The sequence below is a fragment of the Anas platyrhynchos genome, chromosome 13 (assembly GCF_047663525.1).
Source record: "Anas platyrhynchos isolate ZD024472 breed Pekin duck chromosome 13, IASCAAS_PekinDuck_T2T, whole genome shotgun sequence".
NCBI classification, from domain to species: domain Eukaryota; kingdom Metazoa; phylum Chordata; class Aves; order Anseriformes; family Anatidae; genus Anas; species Anas platyrhynchos.
The window spans coordinates 18212065-18230699 of record NC_092599.1 but is presented as its reverse complement, the minus strand read 5'-3'; the positions used below and the strand labels follow the sequence as shown (position 1 = coordinate 18230699).

General features: G+C 42.5%; 1 protein-coding gene across 5 annotated transcripts in view; it reads left to right on the top strand.

Moving 5' to 3' along the window:
- RAF1 (Raf-1 proto-oncogene, serine/threonine kinase) overlaps positions 1 to 18635 on the top strand; it is a 78906-nt gene that overhangs the window by 24003 nt on the left and 36268 nt on the right. For 2 of the 5 annotated variants that reach the window (XM_072044442.1, XM_072044441.1), the window contains exons 1-2: positions 8379 to 8538; positions 17700 to 17755. The gene's annotated coding sequence lies outside the window, so the exon portion shown is untranslated. Of the gene's footprint in view, positions 1 to 8377; positions 8539 to 17699; positions 17756 to 18635 lie in introns of those variants that run through there. The other 3 variants (XM_038186123.2, XM_038186124.1, XM_038186122.2) reach the window with 2 other exon arrangements.

Below are 18635 nucleotides of genomic sequence, written 5' to 3'. Positions count from 1 at the left end.
CTCCAGTATGACATACTGGCATGCATAAGGATATTCACTTATTCTAAAATGCTAATGAAGACTAAGGGTGTTATGCCTTGTAGTAAACAGTGGTGTGCAAGAACAGTACTTACGTGGCTTATTGCCTTGGAAGTTTTCCACTGCATGAAGTTATAGTGAAAGGATAATTCTATATTCTGTCTTTCTGTGATAAAAGGCTCCTTGAAACTACTATTCTTTCCTTTCCTTGAACTAGGAATGCAGTATTCCATGTGAAAAATATCTATTTTCATAAGAAAATAAGAGCTATTTTTAATAACCTACATAACTATTTATAATATTCTTTAACTTTGGCTACCTAAGACTTTATTTCCTTGTCGAGTCTTTTTAGTAAAACAATATTTTCAGTATGGTTTTGGTATTGTAAAAGACTGCTTAGATTTCTAGCCCAGCAGAACAATTGAATTTACTCAGGGTAATCAAATTCTACAGCAACAGCTACTTCCAAGTAGCACTCTCTTACCAAGAAGTTGAACTGCAAAGTTAAGGTAATTAAAACATATTTGCTTTCTGTCAAGTTCAAAGTAAGGCTTTCTTGGCAAGCATCATCACCCAAAATGTTTCATATAAGTTGTTCTGTACCAGTTTCACATTCCTCAAGGAAAGCTATTCTACAGAACAGGAATCTCAGCTATCCTGATTTCTTGACTATTTTATTATTTACTGTTCCATATCACTACTCAGCAGTGGCATATTTTGTTGTAAATTCTTTCCATTACTCATAAAGCCACACAAACATCTTGGCGCTTTCCTCAGAGAATTCTTAACTTCCTACAAAAACAAGCAACAGAAAGCTACCAGGAAAAATAACCAGAAGTTTTTAAATCACTTGAGTCTATTTCCTATGCCTAAAAGAAAGTAGGATTTTCCACATTTAAGTTTAAAACCTCAAGTGAATTAGATGTCCTATATTAAACTCAACAAAGCTATGAAGTATTATTTAATATTATAATCTGTTCTCATATTTGACATGATGTATATTTCTTACCCATACTCAAACATTTCCTGTGATTGCTACAGAAATGGAAATTCTTCTTTATAGGCCTGTTTTCCCTTTTGTTCAATTAGATGCGAGATTTCTCCGCTTCTCTAATGTATGAAGTAGCTGCCGAAAGTAGTACCTTTTGATAAGTGAAAGCTCCTTAAATCCTAGGCTTTAAATATAAAATAGTGGCTAATGCATGTGTGCATCTGTACCTTAGCTTACTGTGGTAACACTGCTCTGCCACACTCCAGCTCTTAGTGGACCTGGGATACATGGTAATACCAGCATTTACCACCTTGAATGTGATATTTTTGGTAGTGCATGATGCTAAAGCTTTTATGTCGATAATGTTTAAATACTCTAGACTGGTCTGAGGTGTGTTCAAATGAAAACATAATTGCACTAAGGCTTGGCACGTATCATTACATATTAGTGTATTTAAAGTATTAGCCTACCTTGGAGAGAATCCAGAAGCCAATCAGAATGACAGGTACATCTGGAAGAGGTTATTTTTCTTCTAGTCAGTTTACTAAATGGAAACTTACTGAATTTACTAAATCTTAAATCTTATCAAATATCTTGAATATGCAGAAAATTTGCTTATAAAAATATGCACTGATTATTTTGAACAAAACTGTTTAATCACTAACACATTGTTCGATTGATTAACTTTGTTATCAAATACTAAAGTTTACAAAATACTAAAGTTTAGCAAAAAAAAAATTTGCTTGTATTCGTCAGCTAAAAGCATGATCCTACTTAAACTCAATAACCCAAAATCCATTACTGGGGGAAATAACTGCTTTGTACTGAATATTTCACACAAATATTTAGTTAAATAGCTTTCAGGATCAAACTTTGCAATCAGCTATAAGAAGTCAGATCTTTTACCCAGAGTGTGCTGGGTCAAGCAAGCACAAGAGATGTTGGTGTAAAGCATCTGAAGGCTGCATGCATCAGTGCAAGTTATCTTTGGTCACAGTGTTTCTTATTAACCTCACAGCTTTCACAAGGGCATTGGGGAAATCCACCTTAGTTTATTTTCAGAAGATAGCCTTAAAAGATACGTATCTGCCAGGAGTGTCCTGGGGAGATCTCAGCCACTGGTTCTCAGATAGCAATACTGCTTTTGAGTTTCACACTACTTGCCTCGGGAAAGATTTAACTTTACTTCAATTGCTGTGTCGGAACCACCATAAAGTACCAAAGACTCTATAGTGCTGGAAGTAATATTCCAGCTGGGATTACAATAATAGCATGGTGTATAGAGAAGAATTAAAGTAGTGGTATGTTGAAATCATCAAACCCCAAGTTGGAATTGTATGTAAATACATATTATATACTGGCAACAAGAATCTGCTGTTCCTGTTCTTCCCCCCAACTTTATATGGGGGGGGGGAATATTTTTTTGTTTCCTGTGTGAAAGTTGGTGGCTGCACACAGCATCAGAATACCCAAACTCACAGATTTTAGCAACACTTGCTCCGTGAGATACAGAGCTTTAGTCACCCCCAAAAGACTTTGCTTTTTTTTCTTATTCAGCCCTGCTATCGAACAGAACTGATGTCTCAGCAGCAATGCTTTAGCAATGACTTAAGCTCTTAAGTCACATGTTCCATTCATGTAAACTGTCTTCTGCATTTCACCTATTTTGTTGCTAATATAAAGCTTCTGCCTCCACCAGGAATATGCTTGAAATTAAGGAATGTTTGAATAAATTAATCTGAATACATCTGAGCAGGAGATATCCATCTTGAAAGTATTAAAAATACTCAGGTACAAGCAGACATGTTGATACTCATTTCTCAGCAATTGCTGAAAGATTTAACAAACCTAACACAGCATGCTACACTTTTGGAGTGAGGCACAGCAATAGACTTGTATGTTTGCATTCCTTTGACCTGATGTCTTTGCTAATTACTGTTCAAGTAATTTAGTTGTTTTGCTCATAGCATTGTTTTGTTTTTTTAGTATCTTGCAAAAAGAAACAAAAAATGTTCTTATAAAAATGGGACCAAAACGAACATCAGCTTGTGTTAGCAGGTTTAAAAGTAATTTCCATTGGAGGAAAAGCGTATCCTGATGCATACAGTCAGTCTGATTACCACTGACCAGTCTAAGAGAAATGAGTTTGTAAAGACAGCAAAAAAAAATTAACAAATGACATCAAACACATGATGAAAACATCCCCTCCATTAAAATCTAGACTCTAAATTAACCGTATGCCTTTTGGACTAGCATATCTACACTGTGTCATCCTACAGAGCTTCGCATGGTGAAGACTGCTGATGCATTCTGCTGCTACAAGAATAACAACATCTGTGCCTGTCGCAGACATCTGGCCCCTACTGAAATTTTCACCAATGCATCCTGGTATGCAGCTGAACTATTACCTAACAGCATGCCTAACAGCCACGTTACACACCTGTACAGCTACAAAACTCAGTCAGCTTAACAGTGAAGGGTTTTTACAACTTCAGAAATAGCATACTAATGAAAATATGTGCTTACACCAGAATTTTAATTGTCATGCACAATTTGCTGTATATGACAGTGATACACAAAGTATCAAAGGCTAGCTAAAACAGGTATACTTGCCAAGGCAATGCACGCCTTTGATCAGCTATCTTTGTTTATCTGAATGTTTAAGATGAACTTGAAACACAATGGATAAATAGGCTGATGCTGAAAGCCAAATACTTTTTTTAAAAAACTTTGCATCATGTTTTATAACAGAACTCTGTAAATGGGCCTTCTGTTTATCTTACTACGTGTGTGTACACAGATGGACTAAAATGGACTTTTGTCTTCCTGCTAGACAGAATTACGTTAAACCCTTGAATGATGTCAGGTATTCATAACCTTATACCTATATTATAATTAGTCTGGCTTTATCTGGGAATAGCAGTGCTGGAGAGCGGCTTGGAAGCTGTTAGATATGCTGCCTAGACTGCTTTTGATTCCCTTGTCTCTTAGGATCTACCTTTGATAAACGCTGTGTGATGTCAAAAAGAGCATAAGCTAGCCTTTCTGTATTCAATACAGCCATGTGACTACAAGAATAGTGTTTTCTTCCAAAAAAAGTTTATTTTCTGAAGAATCACAACTTATAGGACCAATGAAAATGTAACAAAATTGTAAGTTTTTTTGTCTTTTGTTGCCTATCATCCCTCCGTATGTTCTGAATGTGTGCGTATGTCCACACTAGTCAGATGTTTGTATGCATCTAAATCTTCCTTTTTTATTCAGCTGCTCCTGGTTCAGTACCTGTGATTCTTCAAGCGAAGCTGAAATTTTTACTGTCATCCTAATGTACATCATTAGTGAACAACTTCTAGAGAAATCAAGTATTGAATGAGGTTTGGTTACTGCACACCAGAAACTGTTCATGCACAGGAAAAATAATGCTTGAGGTCATGCCAAATCAGATGACCAGACTATTTATGTAGCTCTGTATCAGGTAAAAATAATAATAATAATAGAAACCTTCTGAAGCTGAGCAATTATATGCTCAGGCTTGGTTCTAAGAAGCTTGTCAGGAAGGAGCTATTTATGCTTGTTATTTTTAAACTGTGGTACCTAGCTCTGAGTACATTTTATTGTGGTTAGACTTCTTCAGAAAGTCAAAATAAACCCAATAAACCAGCTTGGTTAGGTTTCAAAAATAGAATACATGTATAAATCAAACTGCTGTATTTATTATCTATGAAGTAACAATGATTCTTCAAACAGCAACAAATGAAAGCTTTTTTTTTTTCTCCTATTAGAGCTCACATTACTTACTCAAACTGAATATTTATTCACTGTGCAGAATATCCATGCTTCAGCATCTCTGCTTTAGGAAAACATTACTCAAAAACTATTTTCTTGCTTTGATATTCTCAGTATACAGTGGTATACCAATTAACTTAGCAAGCTTGTATTAAGCTCTTCTTGGAAGCTTCCTAGGCTCTGTTTCTGACAAAAGCTACGTGGCTCAGGTTCTCAGCCCTCTTGCTGAGAATCTAACTGCTATCTCAAATCTATTTCTAACTCCAGATGGCCACAGCTATGGTTACCTAACAAAATACAGCTATGTCAGATACAATTTAACAGATCACTTTGAAACTATGTGGCTTTAATGATCTGTATTATTTTTTTTCCTCATCATTTGCAAACAAATGGGCAGCTAAGGTGTGTAACATGGAATGAGCCGGTGGACATGAGCTGAGTCACGCAGCAGGGACAATGGTCTGTAACCAGGACCTGTGTTCATGTTCTCGGGTTTCAAACTTCTGAGCAGTATTCCTGTGTGGCACTACTTCGTTTCATGTTAGAGGAAAAGTAAATCTTGGTAATAGGCACTGCAAATGAGTACCTAAAATTCAAGAAAGCAACACCTCCTGTCTGGAGAGCAGTCTGAGAGAACTGGCTGGGGTAGTGCAGCACCTCTGGATTTTCCTAGAAGCAATTGCATTGCGCTGAAATTGGAGAAGATGAAATTCTCTGCTGCACTACATGCAATAAGCCTTGAGACATGGTATCTATAATACCATAAATTACAGTGGGAGCATATGGAGGATGGCAAACTGGTAGACAGCTTGTTGAAAAGTTTAAGAATATGCTCTATGTAAGACTATCAGTGAAGAAAGCCTCATACCATTTTTTTTTTCCAGTAAAACTGTTGCTTACTATTTATAGAGCTGCTCTCTCAGAATAATTTTTCTGTAATGCTTAATGAAAAACTGTTTCAGTTTCACTCTGACGTGCTTCCACACAAACTTGCATTTGAAATCTATTGCAATTGACATTTCTGTCAAATATTTTTGTTCTTAAGTTTATATAAGGACCACCCAAGAACCATAGGCATAGGTGTGCCTAATAGGTGGGCCATAGTATTAGAGATGGAATTGATTCTGGAAGAAGGAATCTACAAATTTGTAGAGGACTATAGCCCTTGACATGACAAAGAACTCTTTTTTTTCCCCTAGATAAATATGCTTCCTAAATTAATGTTTTTAGTAGTAGGAAAGGGGGGAAAAAGGGAATAACCAAGAAAAAAGTGTATAAAGACAGAATGAAGTGGTCAATAAACCTAGGAAAATGTGTTTGCAGTACTGTGGAGTTAAATATGGCACAATATATTTACCTCTGGCAGAGTGTCTCAAGGGGTATGTGTATGTAAAACATACCGAGCTTTCACGTAAAGCTTCTTTTGTTAACTGTCTTAAAGCACTTAAATTGGCTTGACCCTGAAAGTGAATTTAAACTAAAGTGAATTTAAAAATAGATACTGAAGTGAACTGTAAAGTAGTAACAGCATATACTCGGTTTGTATTGGACAGTCTATTCTATATCATAAAGGATGACTTTATACTCAAAAGATTTACTAAAGGAAATCTTTGGTGGTTAGAATCTGCAGATGCAGAAGCCTATGTAACCCCACCTCATAGCCTGACTAACTTTCACTGAATTCTTTGAGTGCATGAATTGCTCAGATGGATCTATTTCCAGAATCCAGGCTTTCCAGGGAAGTAACGAAGTCGCTACCCACTTAATCTATGATGATAAATACTGAAGCTTTTGCGGGGAGGCATCTCTTGTGCTGCCCATATGGGGAGTTAGATGTTATTTTCATAGGAAAACAAAAACTCCCAATGCTTAGCTCTGCTATTTGGCTGAAAAGATGCTGGTGAGAGCGGAGAAAAGGTATGCAATGTTAACAGCCCAAGAGCATTCACTCTTAGTTGGGTATGGATAAAACCAAGTTAGAGTTTGTTCAGGATAAAACAACAAAAATAATTAATGAGAACAGACTGTGCTACAGTTTCCATTCCAGCAAAACAAGTACGCTGCTTTGCTAGCTTCATATATAAGATGTCCTATTGTTGTAAACATGTATAAAACTTAAATTCTACAATGCAGGGAAGAAAAAAAAAAAAAACAAAAAACAAAACACACCACCCAACTCTAACTTACATTGTTTAACCATCTGAAACTTGGCTTGATTTCCTCCCTGTCTGTAGTCACTTGTTCCATAGCTACTACTACTCTTTCCACTCTTTGTGAAAGTTTAAAATCGTATGAATGGTATTCTGTCAAAACCACCCTTTAAGTGAGCATCTGTTCTATCCTCTTTTCTTTTTAAACTTCTCATGCCATGTTTTTATTCACATTTTACTGTATTTTAGGGTTCTTTTGCCAAAATCTGTACTGCTGTCTACAATGTTATAGGGACATGCTTAGTCTTAAGACATGTGAATATCCACTATATGCACAGCTTTGGATGTATGCATTTCTCTTGGGCCAACACTGATATATGGTTACGAATCCTGTTTACAGGATTTACATGACAGATATTTACAGGACTGTGCATCAGCGGATATTGTCAGTTTAAATGTGACACAAGAAAAGATGCTCACGAGAAAATTGTAAAGTATGATTCGCATTTGTAAATTTTATCCTTTATAGGCATGATCTTGGTGTGGGTTTTTGTTTGGCTGTTTGATTTCTTTTATTTTTTAGGTAGGTTGAGTCCATGGCAGTAGGGAGGAGAAAGAGGTGTTTTTCAACACAACTGATGTGTTTAGCCTTGTAGAAAAGTGCTACAAAAGATTAGTTAAATCTTTTATTTGTTTTAGCAATAAAAGGTAATATTACACTGGAATAAGCAAATAATATGTAGATAGAATATGTAGGAATAAGGTATTGAAGCATAGTATTCCAGGGCCAGGGCCACTTGTTGCAGCTGTGTAGGGGTGCTTCTTGCTGTCACTGTTTCTCTCCTATTACTTGGCAACCACACTTCTTCCTGGAGGGCACCAATAGCTGAGGTCTTTTTTCTTTCTTATTTGGTGTTTAGGAGAAGCAAGCCCTACAGTACTGCTTTTTTCCCTTCCCTTTGGTATGTTTCTACAGAGCTAGTGAGACTTTTATCCAAACTCGATCCTTGGTTTACAGCCGAACACGGCTTCCTCTGCAGAGCAATCCCAAACAGGGCCGCGACAATTTTCCTGAAGGCTCTTTTTAATGCTCACTTGCCCAACACCTAAGGGAACTTCTATAGCTATAAACCCCGTGTGCGTGAAAAGTCGGAGTGGAGCCGCGTTACCCCTCAGGGGCTCTCCCTGCAGCCCGCTGTGGGACCGCGCAGTGACCGCCACGTCCCCTGGGCTTCCCCATCCCCGCTGCGCTGAGGCGCACGCAGGGCCCTGCTCCACGTCCCCTCCAGGGGCAGAGGCTCCAAATTAGCTTTTTTTTTTAACTCTTTTCCCCGCCCCGCGGCGCCTCAGCTCCCAAATGGCGGCGGGGGGCGGGCGGCGGGGAGGAGCCGCAGCGATCGCTCGGCGCTCGGGCCGCGGGGGGGGCGGCGGGAGGCAGGCGGGAGGGAAGGAGCCGAGCGCCGGCGGCTCGATGAGGCGGCGGATAAATGTCTGGCTGAGTGGGAGGCCGCCATTTTAGATGCGGAACGGGACGGACGGCGCCGAGTGACGGGAGCGGGGCCCGCAGCCGGCGGCCGCCGGGGGGACACACGGGTAGGAGACGGCGGCGGGCATGGAGGGGCGGAGGGGCTGCGGGGCGGCCCCCTTCTCCTTCTCCTTTCTCGGGGCAGCGCCGGCCGAGCCCCGGGCGCGAGGGCAGCTCCCGTTCGGCCGCTCGCCCCCTGACAGGGGCCGGGGGCAGGATGAGGGCGGCCGTGCTGCCGCCGGGGCAGGGCGGGTGGGTGCCGACGAGCCCCGGGCCGTGGGGGGAGTCCGCGGTGGCCACCGCCGCCTCCCCTCGCACCCCCCCGCCATTCCCGGAGCCCCCCCGGGCGGGCCCCGGGGCTGAGGCGGCCCCGAGCTGCGGGGGGCCCCCAGCGGCTGCCCCGCTCCAGGCCGCCCGCCGGGGCCTGCAGAGCGCGGCCGGAGCTTTGTCTGCGCCCGGCCTCCCGCGGCCTCGCTGCTGCCCGGCCCGCGGGGTCGAGAAGGGAAAACGGCTTCGGGGCGGCCCGGCGGGACCGGCGGCTCCTCAGGCGCGTTTCTGCCTGAGCCGTGGGTTTGGGTTTTGTTTTCCACGTAGATTCGGCTCAAAACGCAGGGTGAGGGGCAGCGGTTTCCTGGTTCCCTCCGAGCTGTCCCGGCTGCGCCGTGTGGCCGTGGTGCGGCTCCGGGGCAGCGCTGTTCCCGGACTCTTTATCTGCAGCCCCAATGTACACAGCAGGAACCGGCCCCCACCGACAGCACCGCTGCTCCTCGCCATTGTGTGCCTCGCCTACGTCAGGCACAATAACCCGAGTAGGTTTTTTTTTCCTCCTTAGCCTCTAAGTGACATCCGTAAGTGCAGGGGCCTTCCCTTGGACAATGGGACCTCGGAGCCAGCTGCGGGGGGGCTGCCCCAGCAGGACAGGTGCCCCCGGCTGCACCTTGTGGCTGTGCAAAGCCAGGGGGTCTGATGGGCTCAACCTGAGATTCCACACAAAACAACAATATCTGAAAATATTTTTGTACAGAAAACTTCCAGCACTTTTAAGGTTTTTTTTTTTTTTTTGGCTTCTGAGAAGCCCAGCTCCAAATATTGCCCAAGATTTCTTCATTGGGTAAGCCAGGATAAGATTTCAATGGATAGGCTTATCCTCTAGGATGTGTCTGCAGTGTGGGTGCAGGAGAAAGGATTGCACTGATGCATGCGAGAGTAAATTCCTAGCAGTTCAGTTAAATCTGTTATGTGGGCACTTGTTGAGAATGGAAATGGCTTTAATTTAGGTTGTCTTAAAGAATATTTTCCGTAGGCAAAGCCTAAGGCTACAATTAATCATAAAAATGAGTGTGGGTCTGTATTTTATGCATATGAAATGGATGATTGATTAATATGGTGAGCAATTTAGTCTTAGATTATTAAATCAGAAGCGGACTAGCTTATTTGGGTTGGAGCAGTGCTGCTTTCAGAAATCTGGAATGTGTTTTTCATGTGGTTTGTTGCCATACTTAATATCTTCAGGACTGGACAACTTATTGTGCAACACTGCTGACTAACCTGCTTTGAAAGAAAATCTGGAAGTAGCAGACAAAATATCTGTTTTTTCCAAAGAAATAAAACTATGTTTTTCAGTTTAGTGCTTTTGCTGTGTACATAAGAATTTTCATTTTTTATTTTTAATGGCAACAGAATCTATTCAAATTACACAAGAAGTTTACTGCTGTCTCAGGGCCTGAACTTACTACAACTTATTAAAATAACTCATATTTTATAAACCACAAACATGAGCCACGGAAGTTGTTGGTCAGCATTTCTTGGTGTGCTAAATCAGCATTAGTTTCTTCTGGGGCATATACCGCCCTCCTCCCCTCCAGTTTAGTTATTGGTCTCATTCACTGTTGGGAAACCAGGAGTTGAGGGAAAAAACAAGTTTTCCCTGTTTTCTGTCCTTGAAAACAAATTAAGATGAGATGGTGAGAGCTGTTAGCTCTAAAGCTGTTGCAGGAGATGGAAATCAAAAGCTGCTAGTTGAAATTAGGATGACTAAGTCAGTCCTTAATCAGTTAGTTTCAAATGCAGGACTTGTGCTGATAACTTCATCTTTGTGTTGTATATACAGAATGTTTAAATTATTTCTTATATTACTAATAAAGTCATGTGAGCACATGAGCCAATAAATCTACTAAATACATATTTGTATTTGGGTGTGTGATCGTCTCTGCTGCAAAGATGCCGTCTCTCCTCTCCTTGACACCTTCACTCGTTCCCTTTGCCACAGCTTTCTAGTACCTCCAGCATCTCCTGCCTCCCCATATTTGATATTGCCGTGCTTGAGCACTCTCCTGGCTTTTTCTCCCCCTCTCCCTCTATTCATATGTTGCTTGTCTACCTTCTTGGCCTGCCAGCTAGGCAGGAGGGAGGTTTTTTCTTGGTTTGGTTTCATCACGTGGTGAGGTGCTGCTGCAGCTGGCACACCAAAGGCTTGTGCTGCAGTGCCCGGCTGATGGAGAGGCTGCAAGAGCAAAGGATTGTGTTGTGCTCTGGCTTCCTACTTCCATAGTGTAGGAACTTTATATTCTTGATGCCTCTCCTTAACTGGTTAGTTGAAATAAGCTAGTATGCTCAAGAGTTGCTGGAAGAGAGGATGAAGGACAGCTGGATGGCATGGCCATGTAAGACTAGTTGCTGAGGACACAAGGGTAAAAGTTCCTCCGTGCGGTTTCATTTCCAAAAGTTCCATGTAAATGCAGCTTGAAACAGATGAGTAATTGGAAGGGGTGGTTGTTTCTGAAGCAGTAAGCTCACGGAGCGTATTCCAACTTAAAAATGCAGAAATCTAAAGACTGCAGCTGCTAGAAGAGGAATAGAAGTGAGCGCTCTGTTTCTCATAAAAATACCAAATTGCATAAGTCCAAATTATCTTTATTTCAGGAAGTAACAAAAATGCAAAAAGCAAGATTAAAACTTACGATTTAACTAAAATTTCAAATATGATAATTTAAGCATGATTTCAGTAGGTTTAAGATCAGTTTGTACATGGGCAGGCGTTCTCATCACCATTGCACCAATGTGATACGTGATGGCTTCCACAAAAGCCTTTGGTATTTCTGGTATGAAATCTGGTAGCTGAAAGAAGCTTCTAACTTAGAAATCTGTTGTGTATCGAATAAGGTCGTGGAAGCATTTTGTCAGCTCCACAAGTTAATTAAAAGAAAAGATGATACAACACTAGGAAATGGGGGAAAAATGTTGCCTTGATGACAAATTAAAAAGTTTTTTTTTAGCAAAGACCATGTGCTAGCTTATTTGTTTTGAGACAGCATGAACTAAATGCACCTTACTTTGTATGGCTTTCTCCACTGGTGATCCAGATGTATATTTGGTGATGTTTGTAGGCTTTCTGAAAAGCAAGTCTGTTTTGGACAGAGTTCTGTGAATAATTCGCAGTGCTCTGTTGGCTCTTGCTGCGTACACTATTTTTCTGTAAACAACAATTTTGCTTTGAAAAGCAGCTGGCATACGCTTATTCCTTTAGTGACTTGAATATTGTGTTTGTACTATAAATGTCATCTATTTCACACAAAGTTGATTTTATTGCAGCAGTGTGTGCTGACCTTTTACAGTTTAATAGAATATGGTCAGCTTGTGTACTGAAATGCTGCAGAGCGTACAGTAGATGAGGATAAACAAAAGTTCTTGAGTCATTGGGAAAGGAGTGGAGCATTTTCTGGGCAGATTTCAGAGCTAAGAATTGTAACCAATAATAAGCAAGAATGTTTACATAACGGAGTATTTTTTAAGGGGTCTAATGTGATTGAATCACTTATTTTGCAGAGGTTTCTGCCCGCCCATGGGGAGTGACGAGCTTTTTAGAGCTAAGCTTGAGCAAAAGCTCAGGATTCGTGTGGAACAATGTAGTGGCAAACGCAGGTCAGCGCGGTTGTTTGCTGTCGCAGGTGTGTCTGTGCTCTGCTTCTCCTGGGCATGCTCCTCACGTCTGCGTGCCCCAAACGCAGCAGGGCTCTAGCACAGCTCAGAGACTGGTTTTAGCTCAGGCAAGAGACTTCCTGAATTGCCTTGCAGGTAACCTTAGTGCACGGCAAGTGTGTGTCTCTGCCTCGTTGTCTTTGCATTATCTGCAACCTGCCGGCAGGGCCTTTATTGGCAGCTCAGTGGCATTGCTCTGTGGGGTCATCTCGCTTTGCTTGGGGCTCTTTGCAGGTGTTGGACCGATGGCTGCAGTGACCTCGGACTGCTGCATTAGGTGGCTCCGTTTCAAACTTCAGCTTGTGCTGCATGCGTGCTGCTGGTTTCACACCAAAGTACTCATTTCTGGCTAACAGCTGACAAAAAGGTGTGAATTCATACGCCTTCCACTTGAAGTACACAGTATCGGTTAAGAGCAGTTGAGACATCTTGTGTATTTTTAGTTCCCAAGCCAGGGAGGTTGCTTCACTACCGTGAAGCTGGGTGTGGCGTGGGGTTAACCATATTAATTAAAGCTAGCTCAGAGGTTTAGACTTTAAAAAATGGCTCAGAGCCCCCATCACAGCGCTTTGTTACATAACTTTTTCCACTAGAGAAGAAGGTAGGGCTCTGCCAAGGAGTGCTTGAGGAACACCTAGCTGGAGAGGCAGGCCCCAGAGAGATGCAAGGTGGTGCCCTGCTAGAAGAAAGAGGTCTTTAATGCTACCTTTGCAGATCTTTAATGCTACCTTTGTAGGGCTGACTTTTAAGTATGTATTGAGAAAGGTTCATATGCAACCAATTGGCCTTTTTGTCTTTCTGTAGCTGTTTAGTTTGGCCGTCATTTGCTCTAGTATATGTCTCTGTCACCTCCATCAGTAATTGGGGCTTTTTGCATGTTCCACTGTCTTGTTCCGTTCTCCACCATTTAATCATGCTTGCCCAAAGTCTGGCCGTGCTTTTGGGATTTTCTAGAGTGGTCTTTTTGGTCTGTTAGAGTAGCACTAAAGGTACTGCCCTCTGTTCCTACCTGCGGAGAAGATGGAAGCGTCCTTCCCAACCCCCTGCCCAGCCACAACTGCTTGTTGGGCAGCTGGGTATTGCCAGCCTTTTTGTTTCAGTCCATCTTTCTCCCTGTTCAGAATAAATTGCATGAGATACTTTACACACAAGTTTTTTGGGGAACCTGAAGGGATCCCAGCAAGACAGGTGAAGGTGAGGATTCCCTTGCAGGTTTGTGGAATTGGCGTGGAAGTTGTGTTTGCAGGGCTGGGGGCGGCCATCCTGCAGGGGAGGGAGGGCTTCAGGCATGGCAGTGCTGCTGGGAGGAAGAAATGCAAGTTAAGTTTTATAAGATTTTAAGAAATTCCTAATTTATTGCTACCAAAAATGCTAGATACCTGATTCCCAAGTCGTCATCATTGAAAATAAAACATTTTTGTAAAGTTCTTGTTTAAAGCGAAGATGAAAGAACCCGTGCTAACTTCTGAAATGTGTTTTTCCAGTTGGAAAGGCGTGTTCTGATGCGCAGCAAAACTTGATTTTTTAAGGTTTATTTTAGAAACTCTGTTTTTAAGTTGCACCAAAAGTTGATCACACATGTGCTGTGGGATGTGACTCCAGCTTCAGGTTGTATAAAACCTTTTTTCAGGATTTCAGAGGTTCAGAGTTTACCTGGCAACTGTTAATTGCAAGTTCTTGTCAGGTAAAAAGTTCCATTATTTTACTAATCTCTGATAGAATCTGAATTTCTTCAGGTCTAATCTATTTTAGAAGCCCAGTAAAATACCCGCTTGTTTTATCAGTTCTTTATGCATTTATTGTATTTTATTGTAAAACCCGCATGGTTGTAAAAACACACGGCCAATGTCCCAACTCTTCCTGCTTCCGAACTCGCCTGAGACCTACGCCCAGTTCTTCATATGGGCACACGCTGCTGGGGCCGCGGGGTGCTATAAGGCATGGGTCTTACCAGGGCAGCAACTCCAAACGTACAGAGAGTTAACTACATTGATGTTCTTTCAGTCTTTTATAGAACGAAGTAAAAAATGTAAGAGCAACTTTGTGCAAGCTAAGTCACGTCTTGCTGTTTTGTGTCTTTCTTTTTTCCCTCTCCCCTTCAATAACTTCAGAAAGCCGTGTCCAGTCAGTAGGGCCGCGTGTGGTGTTGAAGGTGGGAGGAGACTGGTTTCCTTGTACCTAGCTAGAAAGCTGAGCAGTTTCGGCCATCAGTAAGTCAAATGGTGGCTAAAAGAGCTTGAACTTGTAGCGCAGCAGCTCCTGTGCCTTGCTGAGCGCTGCCCTAGCAGCTGTAGATGTCTGTGCTGCGATGGATGTTCCCTTTCTGTGGAAGCATGGAAGAGAACATCCTCAGGTGCTCCAGGGTGGCTGGGGCTGGGGGATGTGTTTGCAGAAATTGGCCCAAATGGGTCGATGGGGAGCAGCCCAGGGCAGGTGTTGGGGGAGGCAGGGGGCTCCCAGGCTGTGTTGCAGCCACAAGAAATGAGGGAGTGTGCAAGCCTCTAGCTTTGTGCTGACATTTAGCAAAAAATAAGCTGTATTTTGGAATTACATCATTCGTGTTAAATGCTTTTAGAAGCAATTGGAAAGCTTACCCAGGCACTAACAGCGTGCTGCAGCAGAGCCTTCGTGTCGGTGGTCCAGTGGATTGATTTCAGCTGAAAGGGGTTTCGGGGCTTGCTCTTCTGTTCCTCAAACCTTTTAAGTTCTCCGTGTAACTTGTTCACTGGCAATCAAGAGGTTATAAAAAGAGAGCCAGCTGATGTTGCAATCTAAGCAGTGGCCATATAGTGGAAAGACTCTCCTTTGGCATGTTCACTGGAGCTATTTTTACCTATTCCAGTAAGATCTGCCCTTGTGATGTTAAATTACAGGACGGTACCTGGAATTATTTTGTTTTGCAGAAGCACAATATGCTCTGAAGAAAATATTCAATAAAATTATCAGGCAGATTGAGACTAAAATTGTCTCAAGCTTGAAAATATTTTTCCTTCAGTCACCAGAAATAATATTACTGCCGTGGCTGCAAGATATTTTTTAATTTTTGTTTGCATATTTTATGTCTGGAAGAGGCTTTTCTTTTTGTTTTTCTGTTTTGGTTTCCTTTGTATATTGAGTGTTTTGTCTGTCTCAGTTTCCCATGTGGAGCCTTTAAATAGGCGGTGTAATTTGAAAGCTGGGAGTTAATAGCGCAGCCGAGGAGTAAGGGGAGTAGGAGGTTTTTTTGTCATAATTTCCAAGAAGGCCAGCGAGTGTTAATTAATTTTAAGCTGCCGGTTCCTTCGCTCAACAGAAAATGCATTTAATATAGTTTCTCAGAATAGATTTTCAGTGACAGAGTGCCATATCCGCCCGCCTGATGGTCGTGCACACAGGAGGAAGCAGCGAGCATGGCACAGCAGGGTGACGCTGCGGTCTGCATGGGCAGCAGCACACCCGAAACGTCCCCTCTGCGGGCTGCCGGGCTCACAGACAGCGAAACGCCGAGCTCCTGTGCTTCTCCTCTCCAGTCCGGTCCGGGTGTCTTTCCTAACGCCGTCAGCATCTAACTCCAAAGTGACCTGACAGCACCGAAACACAGAGCTGCTGCTTCACAGCTCCGTGCTTCACACTCTTGATGTCTGTGAATTCGGTGTGATCGTAGCAGTTGTGGCTGTTTGGGAGGCGGTGTTCGGACACTGTGAGTGATCGGGGGTGAGCGTGCTCTCCTTCAGTGTTCCCCTTGCAGAACACCTGCTTCCCCTGCTCCGTCCCTTGTCCTGTGGAGTGGCTCAGGTGGAAATCCTGCAGTAGGCACACTTCCTCCAGCACAGCGTAGTTTTCTTCTGCCTTGATTTTGCCATTGTCTTAGGTAAACAATTCTACTTCTCAGATTTAATGGAGCCTCCCATCTGCAGTAACAGCTGGGATTTTTGTCAGCTCACTGCATACGCTCTCCGCCTTGCCAATTCTGCTAGCAAATGCTCTCCCTGAGTTCAGTCGTTGCTCACCAGTCCTGCTAGAACTAAAGCCCTCGGCTTGTTCGGCGCCGTGCGAAGGCCCCCGCTCCCTGCCTGCTCCGCAGTCCCCCTGTTTTATCCTTTTCCACCATGGAAAGCATCGCAGCGCTCTGCGTGGAGCACACCTGAAGGCTGCAGAGAGCTGTGCAGGCTGGGTAGATTAATGGTTCAGACTGTCAGGAGGTTTAAAATAAGTAGCGTAGGGTGAAGATCACAAAGCAGTCTTCTGGTTTGTTGCTAGGCTTTGGGAGCTTGCTGTCTTGGGTAAAATCATTGCAGCTTCCTGCACCTACACACCTGCCATGTCCTGGCAACTGAAAGTGAACGAGCAATATAAGGGCTCTTCCATTTTTTTTTTTTTTTTTTTCCCTTGTGTACTTCCTCTTACTTCATATAAGGACGGACTTGGGTGAGCTGGGACTTCTCAGCCTGAGGAAGAGAAGGCTTTCGGGGAATTGTGTCAATGCATAAAAATACCTGGTGGGAGGACCCCAGGCTCTTCTCAGGGGGCCCAGTGATGGCAGGAGGCAATGGGCACAAATTCAGATACGTGAAACTCCATCTGAACATAGCAAAATCACTTTTTTTTTTTTTTAAACTCTGCATGTGGTCAAATTCTGGACCAGGCTGCTCAGGGAGGCTGTGCAGAGCTTGTGTTGGTGGAGGTGTTCGAAACCCAGCTGCCCCCTGGGCAACCTTCTGGAGCAGACCCTGCTAACTAATTGGAGCTTTGTATCTTTAACCAAGGCTTCTGCAGATTCCCTGGGAATTCCTCCTCTTGCACTTAATGCTTGTACACAAGATACAGAGCCTCAGAGGTTTGCCTTGTTACCTTTTTGTTTCTTGTTTTTGGATGCAGGGTTTGTTGCAGTGTTTGAGTCAGCGAGGTGGTTGCTGTGTCAGTAAGGGCCTGATGGCTGAGAAGAAAGTGTTCAGGATGTACTTGCTGTTTACTTTAGTGAGTTTCAGCAGTAAAAGATTTTTATGACGTTTCTTGAATAAGAATGAGATTCTTTAGCTGTTACTGGCATGTTTGTCTTGGTTGTCGTGCAGCCTGGCCTTACACAGTGCATCTCATTGCCCTGGAGTGTGGAAACATCATGGAGGGCCCCCAAAGCTAGTAGAATAGAGAGAGGACAAGTTAACCCTAATGCTGGTGTAATTCATGAAATAATCTGTTGGTTATTAATTTGGTGTGTATGTTTGTCTATTAAAGTAGTAAATCTCTCTTTTTTTTTTTTGTCTTTCCACAGATGATGTACTTCATCGTTTTGTCATAGGACTTCGTTCACGTAAAGGAGAACTAAAGGTATAAATCACTTTCTGTCTTTCCCTTCCTCCTTGCTCTGCCAAGTCCCCTGGGTCACTGTTAGTGGGAACAGAACCTTAGCACAACCAAGTTCTGTGCTTGTATTCCCTGACTACTGCCGAAATTTGCTTTTTTGTGTTTTGAAAAATTCCACAAAATTGGTATGATGTCTACAGCAGTTTCAGCATTTGCTTTATCAGCAGCATGTGTTTAACTTACGTTCTTGCTTTAGTCAGTCTCCGTGGATGTTTACTTTGTAGAGGAAAACCCCTCCTCGGTTTAGAACTTTATTGATACTTCTCTCTAAATAGCGTTTGCCTTTCTCCCAACTACTGTTGTGATCTGTTGTGGGTGATGTAGAGCTGATACAAATCAAGTCTGTGGCATTATCTTTCAAGTGGTGAGGTTTTTGTTTTGGTTGTTTTGTTTTGTTTTTCTGAGATTGTACCTCTGAAACACTCTGCTAAATAAATAAATAAAACCCCACCCAGGTAAGAACTGTAATTTCTTAAAAGTATTTAGTGAGATAATGTAAGGTAGAGTTAAACTGGAATGTAATTTTTCTCTTCAGGCACTAAGGACAGTGCATGTTTGACAGATATTAAGTAATTTTGCCTGTATTCAGTTGGTAAATTCTGCTTAGATTCATTTTTTATTTGCCGTTTTATGCAAGTTTCGTATACCTGTGCATTGGAAACAGTAAAAGAGCATTGGTAAAACTGTCTGGGCACTTTGTAACCAACATACTGGAGTATTACCACGTTAGGTTTGGTTCATATTGCAGATGCATACGTTGACCCATTCCCAGCTGCACACACTGGCTATAAAATCCAAAGGGCATCATTTATTCTCATGCTGGAAGCTCCCAGAGACGTATCTT